This window comes from Dreissena polymorpha, chromosome 1 (genome assembly GCF_020536995.1).
Source record: "Dreissena polymorpha isolate Duluth1 chromosome 1, UMN_Dpol_1.0, whole genome shotgun sequence".
NCBI lineage: Eukaryota > Metazoa > Mollusca > Bivalvia > Myida > Dreissenidae > Dreissena > Dreissena polymorpha.
Genome location: NC_068355.1, coordinates 184,501,436 through 184,524,698, shown reverse-complemented (window position 1 = coordinate 184,524,698; position 23,263 = coordinate 184,501,436). Strand labels below are relative to the sequence as shown.

General features: G+C 36.3%; 1 protein-coding gene across 1 annotated transcript in view; it reads left to right on the top strand.

Annotated features, from left to right (window-relative positions):
• LOC127864953 (uncharacterized) overlaps positions 1-23,263 on the top strand; it is a 33,652-nt gene that overhangs the window by 649 nt on the left and 9,740 nt on the right. The window lies entirely within an intron of this gene.

Sequence of the window (23,263 nt, the reverse complement as noted above, 5' to 3'; positions counted from 1 at the left end):
AGAAAGAGTCGTTAATTCAAAGTTCATGTTCATTTTCAAACCCACTAACGGGTCTTTAAATTAAGAATTATTATATATGCCTATATAGGGAGATATATTTAAATGTTGAAACTCATCATTTCAAACAGCGAAAAAAATGTCAGAAGTATTGATGACTTAAACATTTTTCTGTGAAATGATGTTTTTATGCCCCCTTTCGAAGAAGAGGGGGTATATTGCTTTGCACATGTCGGGTCACTAGGTCAAAGGTCACGGTGACCTGAAATAGTAAAATAGTTTTTGGATGATAACTTAAGAACGCATACGCAGCCAACAGGGCGAACTCTGAACAATATAACTGAAGCAACTGGTCTGTAATCCTAAATCTATAATTATCAGTCCAATGAAACATCATCATTTGAGTAAAATAAAGTGGATCAGTAAAAATATTATCAGAATATGAGATTTTTTTTGTATATTTGGTATATTAAATATTGTGTTAATGTTTAATTTCAAGTTAAAAGATTATGAAGAGCCAAAATTATGTCCAGCTCGGACATTGAAAACTTGCTTGTCATTAACAAAGTATCTTGGAAAAGATGTTCAATTTTTCATTTTGTATTTTACTTATCAGTCAGTTTCTTCTAATACGTTAGAAAGATGGCTTAAACAGGTTTTATTTATGGCAGGTATTAATTTTAACACATTTAGGCATCAGTTTCGGCAGCTGCCATGGTTGGATGTAAAACTTCTGAGATTTTGATAACTGCAGATTGGTCTACTGCTAAGAAGTTCTATTTACGAGATATGGGTGATGACATTAATCAACAAAATAGTACATTATTTAGTGAAGCTGTATTGTCTTGCAGGCATTAATTTTCTGTTCTGGTTGGATACCTCAGTAATATCTTATTATTTTCAGATACTTAATTTATAACTGGTATATTGCTCCAGAACTTTCTAAGTGGAGATCAGTATTACATTATTCATGGCCAGATTACTTGTATTATGGTTGTTTGTTAGAAAGGATTGAAACTGCGTTTTTATATCAAACCTTATATGCTATATTATTATAGATAATATGGATGTAATATTGATATATATGTGGTAATACTTGCATATGGTATATATGTTTACATTATTATGTAGACATTCATTAAATTATGCATTATGACGCATACATTTGATAAAACTGAGTAATTGTCTGTTCTATTTATGTTGTCGTCTTTAAATATGCTTGTATATTGAAGGCTGGAGGCCTTATGAAAATAATGGACCCCCCATCCAAGCACTTGTGTGATGGATGGGGTATTATTGGAAATAAGGCCGGAGGCCGAAAATATACAAGCACCCACACTTGAATGGAAGAATTATGTTCTTATGTGCCCACCCTTTGTTGATTAAGAACCATATTGAATGTTTGAGTAGTTTACGACAACATAAAATCTGACTTTAAAACCTATGAGTTTCCTTGTGCAAGGTGCAGTATTTATAAAGCTGTGGGCACGTGTGAATTCGTCACAAAATTTCATTTTGTACTTTTGAGTAGCGAAAAAGACTGGTCACTGGAGTGATATGCTTGTATATTTTCGGCCTCCGGCCTTATTTCCAATAATGCCCTCCATCCCCATCCATCACACAAGTGCTTGGATGGGGGGTCCATTTTAGAGCATGGTTAATGTTATGTATTACTGTTTCCCCTAAAATATCATAACTTCAAGGAAAATTTGCGATTTTAAACATTTTTTTTCTATTTTGTAACCAAAGCATGAAAAGGCCCCTTTAAAACATGGCCACTAGGACGCGGGGCATTTTTAATAATATGGCCATATATGGCTATAGTAAAACCTTGTTAACACTCTACTCTTAACTCAAGAGGCCACTTTTATTGTCCGAATTCATGAAACTTAGTCAGAAAAATAGTACCAATGATATCTTGGAAGAGTTTAAAAATGATTCCGATTGGTTATAAAACATGGCCCCCAGAGGGCGGAGCATTTTTTCTTATATGGCTATTGTAAAACCTTGTTTACACTCTAAAGATCACATGTAATGTCTATCAATCATGAAAACAAAAAATGTGTCCAAATGTTATTTTGAACGAGTCTAAAAATTGTTAAAGTTGGTTGCAAAACATGGCCGCCAGGGGGCGGGGCATTTTTTATCATATAGCTAAATATAGCTTTAGTAAAACCTTGTTAACAATCTTGAAGCCACATTTAATGTCCAATCTTCATGAAACTTAGTCACAAGATTTATCCCAATGATATCTTGGATGAGTTCAAAAAATGATTACGGTTGGTTGAAAAACTTAGTCCCTAGGAAGCAGGGCATATGGCCTTTTATTGCTAAAGTAAAATCTTGTCAACACTCTAGAGGCCACCTTTATTGTCTGATCATCATGAATATTAGCCAGAAGATTTGTCTCAATGATATCTTGGACCAGTTTGAAAATGGTTCCAGTTCGTTGAAAAACATGACCATCACGGGGCGGATCATTTTTCATTATATGGCTATGTATGGCTATAGTAAAACCTAGTTAACACTCTTGAAGCCAGATTTACTGTCCGTTCTTCATGAAACTTGGTCAGGTGATTGGTTTAAGGGTCCTATGCCTTGTTATAAAGAGAAATGTAGGTGATTGGTTTAAGAGCCATATGTATTGTCAAAAATGGTAGTGCAGGTGATTGGTTTAAGAGCCCTATGGATGTAGTGTAGGTGATTGTCTTAATGGCCCTATGAATTATTAAAAAGAGTAGTTCATGTGATATGTTTAAGAGTCTTATGGCTTGTTATACAGAGTAGTGCATGTGATTTGTTTAAGAGCCCTATGTACTGTTATAAAGAGTAGAGCAGATGATTGCCTTAAGGACCCTATGAATTGTTAGAAAGACTAGTACATGCGATTGATTTAAGGGCCGTATGTATTGTTATAAAAAGTATTGCAGATGATTGCCTTAAGGACCCTATGAATTGTTAGAAAGACTAGTACATGCGATTGATTTAAGGGCCATATGTATTGTTATAAAGAGTAGTGCAGATGATTGCCTTAAGGACCCTATGAATTGTTAGATTGACTAGTACATGTGATTGATTTAAGGGCCCTATCGATTGTTATAAAGAGTAGAGCAGGTGGTTACTTTAAGGCTCCTATTGATTGTGTATATGTTTTTACTTGACGTCTGTCTGTAAACCAGTCTGAATGTCGGTAGACCAGTTTGTTTCCGATCAATAACTTGTCAATCAATTGACCGATTGGTTTGATACTTCACATGTGCTGTGGGTTCGACAGTATTTGACCTTTATTGAAATTGGGATCACTATGTCAAAGGTCAAGGTCACTATAACACTAAGTGTGAAAATCGTTTCAGATCAATTACTCGTCAACAAATTTACTGATTGGCTTGATACTTCACATGTGCATTGGCCTTGGACATTAGATGACCCCTAGCAATATTGGGTTCACTCGGTCAAAGGTCAAGTTCACTATGATACAAAGAGTGAAAATGGTTACCGATCAATAGCTTATCAATTATTAGCTCTACTGGCCGAAGGCCTGAAGAACTTATGTCATGGAAGGGTTTTTGTCATTTTCATCCTTTTCATTAACTTGTTCAGTGTCTTTATATTAATGAGGACTCGAACCCTGTTGAAAATGGGTTACATCAAAGTTAAAAGTCCATAATTATCTCCCATTGAGTTTGAGGAAATTGTGAAATAAGGCTTGTTTGCGCAATAAAGTCCACAGTTTTCATCCAATTATTTCCCAACTTGCACAGTGTCTTTATCTGAATGATGAGTCAAACCGTATTGAAAATGAGCAATATTGGAGTAATCAGAGTCCAGAATTATCTCCGCTTGAATTGGAGAAAATTCAGTTTTTTAGCTCCACTGGCCAAAAGCCAGCGGGGCTTATGTCATGGTCCTGTGTCCGTCGTGTGTGCGTGCGTGCGTGCGTGCGTGCGTGCGTTAACTTTTTCTTTAAACATCTTCTTCTCCTAAACTACTGGTCCAATTCTGATGAAATTTCTCAGGAATGTTCCTGTGGTGAACCTCTTTCAAATTTGTTCAAATTATGACCCTGGGGTCAAATTTGACTTTGCCCCTGGGGGTAAAAAAATTGAAAATTTGCTTATATAAGGCCTATTTTGTGCAAACTTTATAAATTTTCTTGTCAAGAACCATTGGGGCTAGGGCTCCCAAACTTGGTATGTAGAGACATCTTATAGTCTTCTAACAAGTTTGTTCAAATTATGCCCCTGGGGTCAAATTTTACCCTGCCCTGGGGGGTCAAAAAATTAAAAATTTGCTTATATAAGGCCTATTTTATGCAAACTTTAAAAATCTTCTTGTCCATAACCGTGTGGCGTAGGGCTACCAAATTTGGTATGTAGTGACATCTTATAGTCCTCTACCAAGTTTGTTCAAATTATGCCCCTGGGGTCAAATTTGACCCTGCCCTGGGGGGTTTAAAAATTGAAAATTTGCTATATAAGGCCTATTTTGTGCAAACATTAAAAATATTCTTGTCCATAACCATTGGGCCTAGGGCTACCAAATTTGCTATGTAGTGACATCTTATAGTTTTCTACCAAGTTGGTTCAAACTATGCCCCTGGGGTCAAATTTGAACCTGCCCCAGGGGGTTAAAAATTGAAAATTTGCTTACATAAGGCCTATTTTGTGCAATCTTTAAAAATCTTCTTGTCCATAACCATTGGGCCTAGGGCTACCAAATTTGGTATGAAGTGACATCTTATTGTCCTTTACCAAGTTTGTTCAAATTAAGCCCCTGGGGTCAAATTTGACCCTGCCCCGGGTGGTCAAAAAATTGAACATTTGCTTATATAAGGCCTATTTTGTGAAAACTTTAAAAATCTTCTTGTCCATAACTGTATGGCCTAGGGCTACCAAATTTGGTATGTAGTGACATCTAATAGTCCTCTACCAAGTTTGTTCAAATTATGCCCCTCGGGTCAAATTTGACCCCGCCCTGGGGGGTCAAAAAATCGAAAATTTGCTTATATAAGTTCTATTTTGTGCAAACTTCAAAAATCTTCTTGTCCATAACCGTATGGCATAGGGCTATCAAATTTGGTATGTAATGACATCTTATAGTCCTCTACCAAGTTTGTTCAAATTAAGCCCCTGGGATCAAATTTGACCGTTCCCCAGGGGTCACAAAATTGAACATATGCTTATATTGGGCCCATTTTGTGCAAACTATAAAAATCTTCTTGTCCATAACCATTGGGCCTATTTCTATCAAATTTGGTATGTAGTGACATCTAATAGTTGTCTACTTAGTTTTTAGCTCCACTGTCCAAAGGCCAGCGGGGCTTATGTCATGGTCCTGTGTCCGTCGTGTGTGCGTGCGTCTGTGTGTGCGTGCGTGCGTTAATTTTTTCTTTAAACATCTTCTTCTCCTAAACTACTGGTCTAATTCTGATGAAATTTTTCAGGAATGTTCCTGTGGTGAACCTCTTTCAAATTTGTTCAAATTATGCCCCTGGGGTCAAATTTGACTTTGCCCCTGGGGGTAAAAAAATTGAAAATTTGCTTATATAAGGCCTATTTTGTGCAAACTTTATAAATCTTCTTGTCAAGAACCATTGGGCCTAGGGCTACCAAACTTGGTATGTAGTGACATATTATAGTCCTCTACCAAGTTTGTTCAAATTATGACCCTGGGGTGAAATTTTACCCTGTCCCGGGGGGTCAAACAATTGAAAATGTGCTTATATAAGGCCTTTTTGTGCAAACTTTAAAAATCTTCTTGTCCATAACGGTATGGCGTAGGGCTACCAAATTTGGTATGTAGTGACATCTTATAGTCTTCTACCAAGTTTGTTCAAATTATGCCCCTGGGGTCAAATTTGACCCTGCCCGGGGGGGTTAAAAATTGAAAATTTGCTATATAAGGCCTATTTTGTGCAAACATTAAAAATCTTCTTGTCCATAACCACTGGGCCTTGGGCTACCAAATTTGCTATGTAGTGACATCTTATAGTTTTCTACCAAGTTTGTTCAAACTATGCCCCTGGGGTCAAATTTGAACCTGCCCCGGGGGGTTAAAAAATTGAAAATTCGTTATATAAGGCCTATTTTGTGCAAACTTTAAAAATCTTCTTGTCCATAACCATTTGGCCTAGGGCTACCAAATTTTCTATGTAGTGACATCTTATAGTCCTCTACCAAGTTTGTTCAAATTATGCCTCTGGGGTCAAATTTGACCCTGCCCCGGGGGGGGGGGGGGGGGGGGGGGGGGGTTTAAAAATAGAAAATTTGCTTATGTAAGGCCTACTTTGTGCAAACTTTAAAAATCTTTTTAACCATAACCATTGGGCCTAGGGCTACCAAATTTTCTATGTAGTGACATCTTATAGTCTTCTACCAAGTTTGTTCAAATTATGCCCCTGGGGTCAAATTTGACCCTGCCCCGGGTGGTCAAAAAATTGAACATTTGCTTATATAAGGCCTATTTTGTGAAAACTTTAAAAATCTTCTTGTCCATAACCGTATGGCGTAGGGCTATCAAATTTGGTATGTAGTGACATCTTATAGTTTTCTACCAAGTATGTTGAAATTAAGCCCCTGGGGTCAAATTTGACCCTGCCCCGGGGTGGTAAAAAAATTGAAAATTTGCTTATATAAGGCCTATTTTGTGAAAACTTTTAAAATCTTCTTGTCCATAACCATTGGGCCTAGGGCTACCAAATTTGGTATGTAGTGACATCTAATAGTCCTCTACCAAGTTTGTTCAAATTATGCACCTGGGGTCAAATTTGACCCCGCCCTGGGGGGTCAAAAAATCGAAAATTTGCTAATATAAGTCCTTTTTTGTGCAAACTTTAAAAATCTTCTAGTCCATAACTGTATGGCATAGGGCTACCAAATTTGGTATGTAATGACATCTTATAGTCCTCTACCAAGTTTGTTCAAATTAAGCCCCTGGGATCAAATTTGACCGTTCCCCAGGGGTCACAAAATTGAACGTATGCTTATATTGGGCCCATTTTGTGCAAACTATAAAAATCTTCTTGTCCATAACAATTGGGCCTATTATTATCAAATTTGGTATGTAGTGACATCTTATAGTTCTCTACTTAGTTTTTTCAAATTATGTCCCTGGGAACAAATTTGACCTTGCCTCAGGGGTCACAAAAATGAACATATGCTTAAAAAAGGCCTATTTTGTGCAAACTTCAAAAATCTTGTTCTTAATTATAGAGCCTAGGGCTACTAAATTTTGGTATGTAGTGATATCTAATAGTCCTCTACCAAATATGTTCAAATTATTCCCCTGGGCTCAAATTTGACCCGGCCCTGGGACTTTGTGCAAACTTTAAATTAAAAATTTTGGCATTACCATTGGGCCTAGTGTTACCACATTTGCTATGTAGTGACATTGAATATTTCTCTACTTTGTTTGTTCAAATTATGCCCCTGGGGTCAAATTTGACCCTGCCCCGGGTGTCACAAAAATGAACTTATGCTTATATATAGCGTATTTTGTGCAAACTTTAAAAATCTCCTTGTCCATAACTGTAGGGCCTAGGGCTACCAAATTCGGTATGTAGTGACATCTAATAGTTCTCTACTAAGGTTGTTCATATAATGCCTTTGTGGTCCAATTTGACCATGCCCAGGGGGTCACAAAATGAACATGTGCTTAAAGAAGGCCTATTTTGTATAAATTTTAAAAATCTTGTTGTTCCTAACTGTATGGCTCAGGGCTATCAAATTGGGTATGTTGTGACATCTTATAGTTCTCTACCAAGTTTGTTCAAATTAAGCCCCTGGGATCAAATTTGACGGTTCCCAAGGGGTCACAAAATTGAACATATGCGTATATTGGGCCTATTTTGTACAAACTTTAAAAATCTTCTTTTCCATTACCATTGGGGCTATTTGTACCAAACTTGGTATGTATTAAAATCTTAAAGTTGTCTACCAAGTTTTTTTCAAATTATGCCCCTGGGGTCAAATTTGACGCTGCCCCGGGGTCAAAAGAATGAACATATGCTTAAATAAGGCCTATTTTGTGCAATCTAAAAATCTTCTTGTTAATAATTATAGAGCCTAGGGCTACTAAATTTGTTATGTAGTGACACAATTCCCAAAATGAATCTTAAATTTTATTTTTTTATTAATGATTAAAAACAAGCACTTCTGGACCTGTTCTTTAAGACACACTATTTATAAATCTGAATGGGTTGTTTTCATTTTAAACTTAAAAATAAAAAGCTATAGAATAATTTTTAAAACTGAGTTGCGTCTGAAGTACAACAGCGAACACCTTAAGTGCCTTCAGCACTTTGATTACGCATGTGCATAATCGGTGGTCGTAAGCGCGGGAAAGGTTTTGCGGGATACAACAGCCGACATTTTGTGAAGCGGACGGTTCCAAAATTCAACAAGAAAATGGCAATGAAGAGGAAAGCGGAAGATGTGAATTTAACTGGGTACATTTCAAACGTTAGCCCCGTGAAGCTTTCTTCGAACAAAAAAAACAAGGTTAGTGAAATCCATGTTTGTGCAATTATCTACATTAGTCATTAAGTCTGATCTACACACGCGCGAACAATGGAAAATTTCCTTGAGGATAATTCTTTGTCACTAATTGTAATGTATCCGTGACCATTTGTGTGTGTGAACAATTTGAGTCATAATTACGTGTGTAACAATATGCAAACATTTTATGTCGCCGGATAATGTTAAGGCTCCTTTGTGCAAAACGATGTGGGCTTATTCGGCCAAAAACAATAGACCAGTTCACGTGTGACGTCACGCGCACCTGCGTGTTTACATGTGGTTAATTTGGAAGGCAAAAGAAAGACAATCAGTGGGGAGAAATAGAGCGTGTTCAGTTTTTATGTAAACTAATATATTAAGATTTTTATTTTTCAACATTCCAACAAGTTGTTCTATGTTACTGTAACAAATGAGATAGAAAACAATCAATAAATAGATCAATTTCAAACATACAACATATAAAAATTAAGCATAATGGTATTTGTCTCGGAAAACAGACACGTTGACACTTTAAATGAACATTTTCAGCCTCGTTCTGAAATAAGACAAGTCATGTGATTTCTAAAAATAGCAACAGCTGTAGCATTGTGAAACTGGTCTATTAGACACATAAGCAGAAACATAGCAGTCAGATATAAGTAGGTAAAGGGTTGATTAACCATTAATTGATGGCACATTTCACACTTAAGCTGTAAACTTTTTGATATATACCTAATCAGCAATCACCAATCAAATAAAGATCAAATACTAATAATCTTTATATTCATGATTATTTACCACACATTGATGTTGTCTTGAAAAAAGATGTCGAACATGTTACAGATTTGGTGGCATTATTTTGTTTTGTAAAGAAAAGAGTTGTTCAGTCTGGTAATATGTACAAGTTTACCAGACGACGGTTCTGTAATATATTTGTGACTGTCCTGTAATATATTTTGTAACTTTCGGAAAGACTGCAATATCCATAAGCATCCTTATCTGCACATCATTAAAGCAACGATCAACAAAATAAAAAATTGGAGTAACGAAATGGTAATCATTGCTCTTCTGTATTAGAAACAGCAATTTTGATACACACAAATGCCAATCACACACCTTGTGTTGCTGATGTTAAAATAGTCTCTGAGCTATTCTTATAGTTTTTGTATTTTTTAGATTATTCACTGCACAGTTGCAAACAGAGAAAACGGAAATCCAAAAGGTTGTGTGCTTCTGCCTCGAAAAACATGAGACGTTCAAAGGGGAGAAATTATGGACAAGCCATTTCAGATAATTAATGCGAAAGTCCAACCTGATGGACAAGGAACTACTACTATCAAATGTTTCAAAGAGGCAACTCTGTTGTCGTCAAACTAGGGTTTCAGAAGACCTACAAGAAACATTTAGACTTTGAGGCACGCCAAGAAGTCAGCCGATTGGGAAATATTGAAGAATACCAAATGGTAATATTGCCTTTATATTTTTATTCTCTCCTTAAAAAAAATTGGTGGAGCATATAGTTACCGCTTTGTGCTTACATTTGTGTCTCTGTCTATCTGTGTACAACTCTTGCCCTGGCTATTTTTCTGCAACTTGTGCCTGGAAGTCGATGAAACTTCATGGGAAGCTTCACTACCAAATAGAAATACAAATATTATCATCAGGTTCTTGGTTGACAAAGTTTCAGAATTTTCACAGCGCTATGGCCTTTTGAAATTTTCATTAATTGTAGATAGAGTGCAATTTTTGTGCAGGGCCTCCGCTGTCGGTTTCTGAATTCACCAATTGAATTTGTTTAAGAAATGGCAAATAAAAATGAGTTTGGCAAAAGAACAAAGATCTTGGATGTAAACTTGGCTATGTTTTTGTCTTTCTGTCCGTCCGTCCGGAGCCACATGTTGGAAGTGGTTTTGATAGATTTCATTGAAACTTGGTATGAGTATAGATATATATATATATGGAAAACAGGATGATGCAAGTCAAATGGCATTGTACACCATCTGTTAATAACCGAGTTATGGCCCTTTTAACAAACACAATTTAGAACTTGCACAATGCTTAACATACACACTTTCCTGTTATTCTGCACCCATGAAGAAACGCACTTTCTTCAGCGGGCATATCAAATTGAACAAATTTGCTTGTTTATTCCATGTGACGGTGCACATCAAAGTTGTTTCCCTTCCAGAAACGCATTCAGAGGTTAATACACAGTATGGGAAGAAAGACATTTATTCTGCGAGAGCAGGAGATTCTTCTGATCACAAAAGCCTCACAATATGGAGCAAAGAAATTTATAGACAGCTTAAAGTTGATGAATTCTACGTTTTGACCAACTTACAGTACAGCCAAAGCGGAACAAACGTATTTCGCGATCCGCGGCGGCAAGGCGAAACGAGTCGATGCCGCGTCAGTCGTTGAAGCCGCTTCAGTATGCGGCGGCAAGTCGCATTTCGCCGCGAAACTTCGCATCTGTCCGCCGAGGCATTCCGCGATCCGCGACATGATGCCGAGTCGATGCGCATCATGAAATAAAAAATCTGTTTAAAAATATTAGTTACATCTAGTTAACAAATTTTTAAAGAACAATTATAATAATAATTAAAATCATAATATATTTATTGTGCACGGATTGTATTAGCATATACATGTAAGCATAGTTAATGTGTCTGGCCAATTAAGTTTGTTTCCCGCCCGTAGTGTATGTATTTCACACATAAACAATGTCACGTAATTATGTTTTCGCACATACAAGTGGTCAAAGCTCCAGCATATGGTGGATTTATAAATTAATTGCATGTTGATTCTGCTATTATATTTTAGCTGAGAAAATTAGCAGTTTGAAGCCACATCAATAATCAAGACGGTGAGGACGTATTTGTTGTTTTGTTAATTATCAGCTTATTTTAACTATTGTTTGAATATGCGTATATAAATACGTTTTATTTTGTTCATATTATACAGTTAATATCGCTACTAATTACCCGATAATCCCGTATATTCCAGTTTTAAAGCAAATGCTAGTAAATATTTACGATACACAAACATTCTCGATATTTCCTTCAGTATCAAATACATTTTGGCATTTGTTACTATTTATAGAGATGATAAAATAACGTCTAATCGGGGCGTTTTTTTTTCCACTGAACACGCGATTTACGCCTGACGTGATGTTCATGTATTTATACAACACAAAATACACCCAAACTTTCCAAACGACGTTCTACATGTCTGCATAATTTTCGCGTGCATTTTATGAAACAAAGGATATTTTAGCACAGTTTATTTGACGCTAGAATTTGCCAAAGGACGCGTTAGCATTAAAATTCGGGAGTGTGTTTCGGATTACAAATTTAATAATGATAATCGAACGAAATATAAACAGCTGCGCGTAATTAATTCTACGCTACACATACATGTATGTACATGTAGGTGGATATCTTTTCACTCGATCCGCCGCGTACGTATGCGGCGGATTTACTCCGCGAAAGTACGCGAGGTAAATACAGACTCGGCGTCGTTGCGCGGATCGATACCGAGTGCCATGGCCATACGCCGCGTGAACACACGATTCGGCCGCCACGGACTAATAATCTGGCCGTGGCGTAGCCGCGGATTATGTTTGTGCCGCTTTGGCTGTACTGTAAGAAGCAAGATGTACGACGGTAATTTGACATTAAATACCACTAGTTCAACGACAGTCACATGTGCTACTCCATTGCCAACAGTGGTTAACATTGAACGGGAAGTTGTCAACAAAAGTTCAGTCCTTGCTGATTTGGAAAATATCCAAGTGAAAAAAACACTTATTTGCAAAAAGTGTTCCAAAAGTGTACAGGAAGTTAACTTCGCTGATCCAACTTTCCTTTGCCCATCGTGTTTGTATAAGCAAAAAACAACCAGCATCTCAGTAGATATCCAAATTTCGGCAAATATGGAGGGAAATGAGCAGAAGCTGACCATAAAATCAGATGTCCTTGAAGAATTTGTCAACATGATTGAAAAGCAGGAGCTGTTGAAAGACATAGATGCACTTGGAGACTTTCTACTCTTGAATGGTCCATTCCTATTTGTCTTTGATGGACATGGAAATGTTTCGAAGATGGAGCATCCAGAAGTTTTATAATGCATTTATACAAGCATAACATTTCCATCAATTTTTGATTAAAAGGGCCATTTACAAGATAATAGAACTTCGGTATGTGAACAGATTGTATGTACTGTCATGGATTGGTTTCAGGTCTCTGTGACCAAAGGAACTTGAAAGTCTGCCAGTGAGAATGTCAGCCTCATGATAAACGACATATTAAAGAACCAATAACTATCGACACAATCTAAATATGCACCCATGCACATCAGATATTTTAGTTTCTGTTAAGAAAATTGCAATTTTGTGTGTTTGATAAGCTGTCTTAAATGCAGAAAGTATGAATGTACAAGATGATAAGGGTCAACATTTAAAATTTAATTTGGAACAAAAATTTGTTTTTGAAACAACGTGGAAAATTTCGTGTTGTTTTTTAGCTCACCTTAGTACAACGTGCTCATTGTGAGCTTTTGTGATTGCCTTTTGTCCGTCGTCCGTTGGCTGTGTCAACATTTTGCCTTGTGAACACTCTAGAGGCCACACTTATTGTCCTATCTTCATGAAGCCATAATGTTAAAGAAAGATAACCTGTACATATTTTCTAATAATTAACTAATCGTTAACTCCCTTGTTTAAACCTGGGACTTCTTTCATCAAATGTGGTGAACATAAAGACGGTAGTTTGCATTCAATTTAATAAACCTATGTCATAAAATAACTGTACCTGTACTTATGCAATGTAGAGCCTTATGTATGATCTTTTCTGATAAGCCAAGTTAACCTACCGTGTTTTGGTGTATTTAGCAGACTACAGTGCTATAAAACTTTTTCCATGGCAACCATGTTATTTGGCATTTTTTAAATTAGAAAGACTCTTGATTAAAATAACTTTTGGAAAATCTTCTTAATTTTTACATTCGAGACACTGGAGTTTTCCACTCTTCATCAATTGTGTTCTTTTGATTAATTGAGACTTATTTTTTAAACTAAATTTTAAGCAACTTCTAACAGTAACTAATATTGATATCAGTTTTTTTACAGATTGTGAACTTCTTTTTACATACATTAAGGTATTTGCTGTATTTGTTAATGTTTAACGATGCATAGATTCTTTAGACTAATGTTAGTTATTTTCATTAAAGCTGCTTTGGTTTTCACTTATAGATTAATTCTTTCATTGTATTCAGGCGTATCTGACTGGACGCCTTAAGTAAATTGAGTTACAACCAGTAAGAGTGTTAGAAATAAGCAATCTTTAATTACACTCGACACATATTTCCGTATTACATAAGTGACAATCTTTATGAGCATATTTTTTGCTCGTGGTGAACTTTTGTTATCACCTTTTTTCAATTGTCTGTATTCCGTTTGTCATGGATATTTTCCTTTTTAACACTGTAGAGGTTGCATTTATTGTTGTATCTTCATGAAAATTTGTCAAAAGTTTTGTCCCAATAATATCTTGGACGAGTTCAAAAATGGTTCCGTCCGCTTCACAAAATGTCGGCTGTTGTTTCCCGCGAAACCTTTCCCGCGCTAGGCCTAGGATCATGAAACTTCATAGGTACATTGATCATGACTGGCAGATGACCCCTGTTGATTTTGAGGTCACTAGGTCAAAGGTCAAGGTCATGATGACCCGAAATAGTAACATGGTTTCTGGTTGACAACTCAAGAACGCATACGCCTAGGATCATGAAACTTCATAGGTAGATTGATCATGACTCGCAGATGACCCCTATTGATTTTGAGGTCACTAGGTCAAAGGTCAAGGTCATGGTGACCCGAAAGTAAAATGGTTTTCAGATGATAACTCAAAAATGCATATGCCTACGATCATGAAACTTCATGGGTAGATTGATCATGACTCGCAGATGACCCCTATTGATTTTAAGGTCACTAGGTCAAAGGTCACGATGACCCGAAATAGTTAAATGGTTTCCGGATGATAACTCAAGAACGCTTACGCCTAGGATCATAACTTCATAGGTACATTGATCATGACTCGCAGAAGACCCATATTGATTTTCAGGTCAAAGGGCAAGGTCATGGCGACCTGAAATAGTAAAATTGTTTCCGGATGATAACTCCAGAACTCTTAAGCTTAGGATCATGAACCTTCATAGGTACATTGATCATGACCTTCAGATGACCCCTATTGATTTTGTGGTCAGTAGTTCAAAGGTCAAGGTCACTGTGACCCGAAATAGTAAAATGGTGTCCAGATGATAACTCAAGAACGCTTATGCCTAGGATCATGAAACTTTATGGGTACATTGATCATGACTTGCAGATGAACTCTGTTGATTTTGAGGTCACTAGGTCAAAGGTCAAGGTCACGATTACCTGAAATAGTAAAATGGTTTCCTGATGATAACTCAAGAACGCTTATGCCTAGGATCATGAAAATTCATAGGTACATTGATTGGAAATCTTTATCAACTTTAAATATGGGTCAATTTGCTGCGACACGGATCAGTCAGTAGATATTTATTGCATGTAGTTAATTTGATAGTTTTTATTTTTATTTTTAGTGATTTCGTTTGTTGTAAGTCAGGCAACCTTTGTTAAAATTTTATGTAAAACCTTGTATTCCTAGCTCTTCTGAGCATATTTTGGTCGAGGTCTACAATCTAAACTAATGTTTATTTCCATCCTTGTGCATTTTATCCTTGCATTACTTTTTCAGAACTGGTCCATCTTGGTGGCTCTAAAAAAAACTTTATGAAATTTCTCGAAACATTTGCAAATGGGCTTTCTTAGATACTTCCCTTGGGTTTCGAAAATTTCTATTAAATAACAATTTTCCCAGTTATTTTTCTGTGGCTTTCAATTGCAGTTAGAGGTACCATGCATAACTAAACTGCAGGTATTGGTACCTTAAAACTCTGATGAAAATATTGTAAGGGTAATGAAAGCCTATTGTTTATTTTGCTAGTTTCAGTCCGTTGTAGATCAGGCAATCTTTTGTTTGCTTTGTTTTATGAAAAATGTTTATTGTTTTGTTTGACCACATGTTTGTTCTTGTTTTTAGCTCACCTGAGCAATAGCTCAGGGTGAGCTATTGTGATCACTCACCGTCCGGCGTCCGTCCGGCCGTCTGTCTGTCTGTCTGTAAACAATTTGTAAACATCTTCTTCTACTAAACCATTGAGCCAATTTCAACTAAATTTCATGTGAAGCATCCCTAGGTCATGGGACAAAAGAATTGTTAGAAAAAATGTGATCACATAACCAAGATGGCCGCCATGACCATATATGGTAAAAACCTTAAAAAATCTTCTTGTCAGAAACCGCTCATCAGATTTTCAAAAAATTTCACAGGGATGACCTTTGAAGGCTCCCCTGAAAAAGTTGTTCAAAGAAATTTGATTCGTCAAAAAACATGGCCGCAGGCGCTCGTTGAACTTTGCATGTTTATTCGTTTTTGCCTATTTTGTGAAAACTTTCAAAAATCTTCCACATTTTTTGTCCGATCTTCTTCTACTAAACCATTGAGCCAATTTCAACTAAATTTCACGTGGAGCATCCCTAGGTCATGGGACAAAAGAATTGTTAAAAAAAATTTGATCACATAACCAAGATGGCCACCATGACCATATATGGTAAAAACCTTAAAAAATCTTGTCAGAAACCGCTCATCAGATTTTCAAAAAATTTCACAGGGATGACCTTTGAAGGCTCCCCTGAAAAAGATGTTCAAAGAAATTTGATTCGTCAAAAAACATGGCCGCAGGAGCTCGTTGAACTTTGCATGTTTATTCGTTTTTGCCTATTTTATGAAAACTTTCAAAAATCTTCCACATTTTTTGTCCGATCTTCTTCTACTAAACCATTGAGCCAATTTCAACTAAATTTCACGTGGAGCATCCCTAGGTCATGGGACAAAAGAATTGTTAAAAAAAATTTGATCACATAACCAAGATGGCCACCATGACCATATATGGTAAAAACCTTAAAAAATCTTGTCAGAAACCGCTCATCAGATTTTCAAAAAATTTCACAGGGATGACCTTTGAAGGCTTCCCTGAAAAAGTTGTTCAAAGAAATTTGATTCGTCAAAAAACATGGCCGCAGGAGCTCGTTGAACTTTGCATGTTTATTCGTTTTTGCCTATTTTGTGAAAACTTACAAAAATCTTCCACATTTTTTGTCCGATCCTTTCCAAATTTGCACAGTGTCTTTATATCAATAAGGACACAAACCCTACAAAAAATGAGCATTATTGGTCCGTGAAGTACAGAATTACCTCCCCTTGAAAATGGTCTTTATGCCATAAAGTCCAAATTTTTCATCCAATTCTTTCCAAACTTGCACAGTGTCTTCATATCAATGAAAACCCGAGCCCTGTCGAAAATGAGCAACATCGGACCATTAAGTCCAGAATTATCTCCTTGAGATGGCAGATTTAGAAAAAATTATAGTGTACTCTTTTTTTCCAATTGATAGTGCTATTAGAGTAAAGGATTTGCTGGCTACAGGCCAGGTTTCTCTGACACCAGAGGCGTATTTAGGTGGGGGGCAAGGGGGCTAAAGCCCCCCCAGCTGGCTGGCTAGACACGATTTTTAATAAAAATGAGCCGCTTACAGTTTCAATCCACTTGTGTATTTCCTGTCATATGTCCCTTATTAAGCCATAAACAGCTGTCGATTTGTGTGATTAGCCCCCAGGCATGTGTACAGACGATCTAACCTTCGTCAGCTAAAGTGTACGCTTCATTGACTGTAAGTAATAAACTGCGCTATTTGATTGGCTGAAGAAGATACATTCAACTAATGAAATTCATCCATACATTTAGCTATAGATAAATGTTTTCAAATGGCTGCCGCATGAGACTTGTGAAAAACAATATTTCAATTTGTAGCAATAAAAGAGTTTAGACGAACACAATGGACAATCATTATAATTTTTTCGGTAATTTCTTTGATGAATTTAGTTGGTATTAGCTCTTTAGAGAAAAAAATCCTTTTGAGTAACAAGTGTTTGCCAGTGAAATTCAACTGCACACTTAAAGCAGGTATATACGATTTTGTCAAATATTTATAAATTTATATAAAATGTGTTAAAAACGTATTATGTCAGTGCTTGTGACCTTGAATGGTTCAATGATGATCTCCCTTCCCCTCAGTCCCTTCCTGCGGAGTTGCACTTTATATGGCAGGCTAGGTGGAAAGGTGTACCCAACCCACCTACTTCCCTTCGGGGCTCTGTTGCACATTGTGATTCCCAGCTGTATCCCACCATTTACACTGTTTTGTCCATATCATGTGTGTTCCCTGTCACATCATGCGAGTGTGAAAGGTGTATCAGTGCCCAATGACTTGTTAAGACAAAACTAAGATCATCAATGGGTCAGGACAGGTTGTCCGCTGTGTGCCTGCTTTCCATTCATAGGGACATGGACATAAACATTTTAATGTTGTACCTAAGTTGACCTAGTAGGATATCCAACAAGGTTAAATAGGAGGTCCACCCATCTAACTCCGTTAAAAAAGTTATTGATAAAGATAATGTATCCCACCACTTTAGTGGTTTGAGAGACATTTGATTTACCCTTGTGTGTCTGTCTGTCCGTGTGTCTGTCACACTTGATGTGTGAACTCAAGTTCTTATTTGTTTCACATGCACTTTTATCATGCAAAATGCTGATTAGAGAGCAGGAAATCGCATCATTTCAAGGTGCCATTAAAAAAAAAAATCGACGACGCAAGGGGACACCCCTCCCGCACCCGCCCCTGTTGAGCCCCCGCTCTGAAAATTTTCTGGATACGCCTCTGGACACGATTCTGTTCTGATGGCTTTGCTGCAGACCACATAAACCCTTAACCCAGAACAGTTAATTCTTTCTGCAAATGTTTGTGACTGTGGAAATCATTGAAATAAATGGAGAAATTGCTGAAATTAGCATTTTCTCCTTTCATCACAATGCTTCCTACCCTATTAAATCAGTTTCTTCATATTCCATTATAATTTAATTTGTCGTCTGCAACCTCTTTCAATTTGGAAAAGGGTTAACTACCAGAAATCAATTAATGCTGTAGTTTTGTTGATAAGAAATTATTTTTCCTTTAAAATGGGAGGTGATAGGTGAGCGATTCAGGGCCAATGTGGCCCTTGTTTACGTTATTTTTCATAAAATGCTTGTTTTATAATTTTGACCAGGTTTTCCAAAGAAAAGTTTTGGTTATAAAATAGGTGAATGCCAGCAATGTGTGGAAACATTTCTTCCCTGGAGAAACTTTTACATTTCTCTACAGATTTGAATGAATCTTCTACAAACCTATTGTCAACAGGGCACCGGCACATATTTAAGGATTTTATTATTTGGTCAAGGTCACAAAAGCTAAAAATATATTAATTTTGAAAATAATGTTATTAGTCCAACTTTTTTGTTACAACAGCTTTGGATGATTTCACTAAGATAATAACCATTGTTCATAAAGAACAAGGTTTTGTGTTTAGGTCAAATTTATTTGAGGATGCTTTTCATATTGACCAAAAACCCACCGACTCTCTGAATTTGATAGCGTCTTGTTCCCTTTGATCAAGGTCAAGATTTATTTAGCTTTAAGTAGAACTATCTACTTTTCTTTATAGAACCATTATTATGCCCCTCTTCGAAGAAGAGGGGGTATATTGTTTTGCACATTTCGGTAAGTATGTATGTATGTCCCTCCACCAAATGGTTGTCAGATGATAACTCAAGAACGCTTAGGCCTAGGATCATGAAACTTCATAGGTACATTGATCATGACTGGCAGATGAACCCTATTGATTTTCAGGTCACTAGGTCAAAGGTCAAGGTCACGGTGACCCAAAATAGTAAAATGGATTTCGGATGATAACTCAAGAACGCATATGCCTAGAATCATGAAATTTCATAGGTATATTGATCATGACTCGCAGATGACCCCTATTGATTTTGAGGTCACTAAGTCAAAGGTCAAGGTCACACTGACTTGAAAAAGTAAAATGGTTTCCGGATGATAACTCGAGGACGCCTACGCCTAGGATCATGAAATTTCATAGGTACGTTGATCATGACTTGCACATGATCCCTATTGATTTTGAGGTCACTAGGTCAAAGGTCAAGGTCACAGTGACCTGAAATAGTAAAATGGTTTTAGGTTGATAAATTAAGAACCCTTACGCCTATGTTTATGAAACTTCATAGGTACATTGATCATGACTTGCAGATGACCCCTAGGTCAAGGTCACAGTGACAAAAAACGTATTCACACAATGGCTGCCACTACAACTGACAGCCCAAATGTGGGGCATGCATGTTTTACAAGCAGCCCTTAGATTTGGTCAATAGATTCTTCTCATTTCTACACTTCATCAAGTCTATGCAATACTATCCTATGTGGTGGTAATTTCATGGCACCATACTATTGGACTTTCTTGTTGACTTGTTACTTTTAATCGTATATGTGATATGAAATTTAAAACCTGGTTGCTCATGTGACAATTTTGTCCCACTTTGTACATTTATTTGTGACAAGTCGTAGTTTGTGATAATTCATAGAGAGGGTGTCCCAGTTGTTTTGCTCAAGAATTGCATACTTACTAAAGAAAATTCTTAATGTTTATTATAATTAACCAGGTTTTCTGAAGGAAAAACTGGTTATTAGATTGGCAAATGTATGCGGGCGGGCGGAACAAGCGTGTCTGGGCCATAACTTGGTTGTTCATTGTGAGATTTTTTAATCATTTGGCACATATGTTAACCATCATTAGACAATGTGTTGCACAAAAGAATTACGTCAATATCTCCAAGGTCAAAGTCACACTTTGAGTTCAAAGGTCAAAAAATGGCAATGAATGAGCTTGTCCATGCCACAATTATGTCATTCATTGTGAGATTTTAACATCATTTGGCACATTTGTTCACCATCGTAAGACAGTGTGTAGTGCAACATATTCTGTCGATATCTCCAAGGTCAAGGTCACACTTTGAGTTAAAAGGTCAAAAATGGCCATAAATGAGCTTTCTGGTCCACAACTGTGTCATTCATTGTGAGATTTTAAAATCATTTGGCACATTTGTGCACCATCATTGGATGGTGTGTTGCTCGAAAGAATTACGTCGATATCTCCAAGGTCAAGGTCGCCACAACTAAAATTAATTTATTTTGAAACAAAGGGAGTTCATTATATACAATCAGTTCAGCTTGAATTGTCTTCCTTTGTCAGGCTTCTTTTTTTTTTACATTGAAAACCTGATTTTGTGACAATTTTGTCCCTTGTTTTAATTGTCATCTGCAACACCTTTCAATGTTGTCACACTGTTAGTGCCAGTAAACTCTAGGTTGCTAAAAACAACAGGGAAATTCATAAACCAGTCTTACATGAATGAGTTTGTAGAAATGACATTTTTTAACATTTTGAAAGATTTTTTGTGTAATGAGCGATTTCTTTTCTTTTTTTCTCATGCCTTTGTCATGCATAACTTAACTGCATGTACTGGTACCTTAAAGCTGGATTAAAATATTTTAAAAGTTGTAAAAGCACGCTCTTCATTTTGCTAATTTCTGTTTGTTGTATTCAGGCAACATTGTTTATATATAACAGTTTATGAAGGATTTGTATTGTTTTGTTTGTATTCACCAAACGGTTAGTATTATTATTTTATGTTAACATTCTTAGAATCCTTGTTTTATTATATTTATCATAAGGAACGCTCTGGTTATAAAATTTGGAATGACAACAGATATGGAATAATTTATCTTGAGGAAAACTCCTATGTGCATACTTTTGGATTTCATGATTTGCTCAAGGGCACAAAGGCTAAACAATGATTAAATTTAATCATAATTTTTCAAGCTCAACTCCCTACATTTTACAACAGATTAAGATGAAGCTTTCACTTAAAGTATAACCATAGAACAAAAACAATGAGGTTTTTTGTTTGGTCAATGTCAATATTGCTAAAGGTTGCTTTTTATATTGAGCAAAATCTGCTTATTTCTCCACTTTCATGTTGTTGTGTCACTTTCAATAAAATCTAGGTTGCTATTGCTTCAACTAGAACAATCTAGTTTTCTCCATAATAATCTTTATTTATTATGCCCCCTTTGAAGAAGAGGAAGTATATTGTTTTGCACATGTTGGTCGGTCCGTCCACCATATGGTTTCTGGATGAACGTTTAGGCTTAGGATCATGAAACCTAATAAATACATTGATCATGACTGGCAGATGATTCCTATGATTTTCAGGTCATTAGGTCAAAGGTCAAGGTTACAGTGACTTGAAATTGTAAAATGGTTTCTGGATGATAACTCTAGAATGCCTAGGCCTAGGATCATAAAACTTCATAAGTACATTGATCATGACTCGCAGATGACCCCTACTGATTTTCAGGTCACTACAGTCTTCGAAATTCGCACTAGTCTGACAGCAAAAAACTAGTATTTTTTCTTTCGGGCTTGTAGGAAATCCAATATTACAAGCCCGAAGTGCTTGTACAATTCATTAAACAGAAAACGAGTTCCACTTTCATTTTCAATATTTGTAAACAATGTTTTGAGCCGCTTAAATCAACAGCCGCTTATGTTTTAACACATTGCGCACACGTGCTGGGCAATCAGCCGATAATTGGATTACTGCGCATAAAGCGCATGGTTTTGTGGTTCCCGGATTACTATTATGTAAAATAAATGTTTTGCAATGCGTTCGGGACACAGAGAGTAATGGCCGAACAGTTGTCATTCAAGTACGTTGTTTAGGAATGCGAATCTGAGGTAACTGTGATTGACGCATTTGTCAACTGGCTTTTTGTAGAATAACCTGGCACTTAATTGCTTATATATTTTCTGGTGGTTCAGGTTTGCTCTCTCTTTCACATGGATATATGGGATACATTTCTGCTTATTTTTTACCTAAACTTTATGTATATATTTATAATTGACCAGTCGCCAAATTATCGATCGCTCCCCCCACATAGTCACGTGGTCTAGTGATTAGAAAACTCCGACAAGCAGATCGCAATTATAGCGCATTACGTGAGTGAAATACTATACTTTTAACAATGTATCATGCTCTTTTTAAAGAGCACTAAACTAAACTGCTTTGTACTACTTTCATACAATCATAAATGCTTTAGAGAGAAATGGCGTAATCAAAATGAATGAGTTAACTATCAGAAACGTTTCTTATACATATTATAGGAAGTTGATGAAAAATCAGTGGTAAAAATATTTCATATTGATTTTGAACTTGTATTTAAACCGTCTGGCAGTGAATCCGGTTGCTATTCATATATAATTTTGAAAATATTTTTATTAAATGCAAATGACACATCCATATCATGATGGGTTTTTTGTTTATTAAAAATGTTTAGATCTTTGTTTATTGTGTTATTTTTAAAAAGACACCGATTTTTTTAAATTTAGATATAAATGAAATTTTGATTGTAACCATAATATAATACAGGCCTAATTTCGTGGTTTCATTAACAGATCTAATGTGCATTTTATTTCATTTATGTTTAATGGGAACCTGCTACATTTCACTATCGAAAAAATGAAATTTTGGTATTACGGTGCTGTTCACGAACATTCGAATTGAATACATTTAGCATATTATGCATTTGTTTATTTATAACAAGATATGGCCCTTATATGTTAATTGCAATTTTCACATTTCTCCCCGTATCAATATATGTTGTATTAAAAATGTTG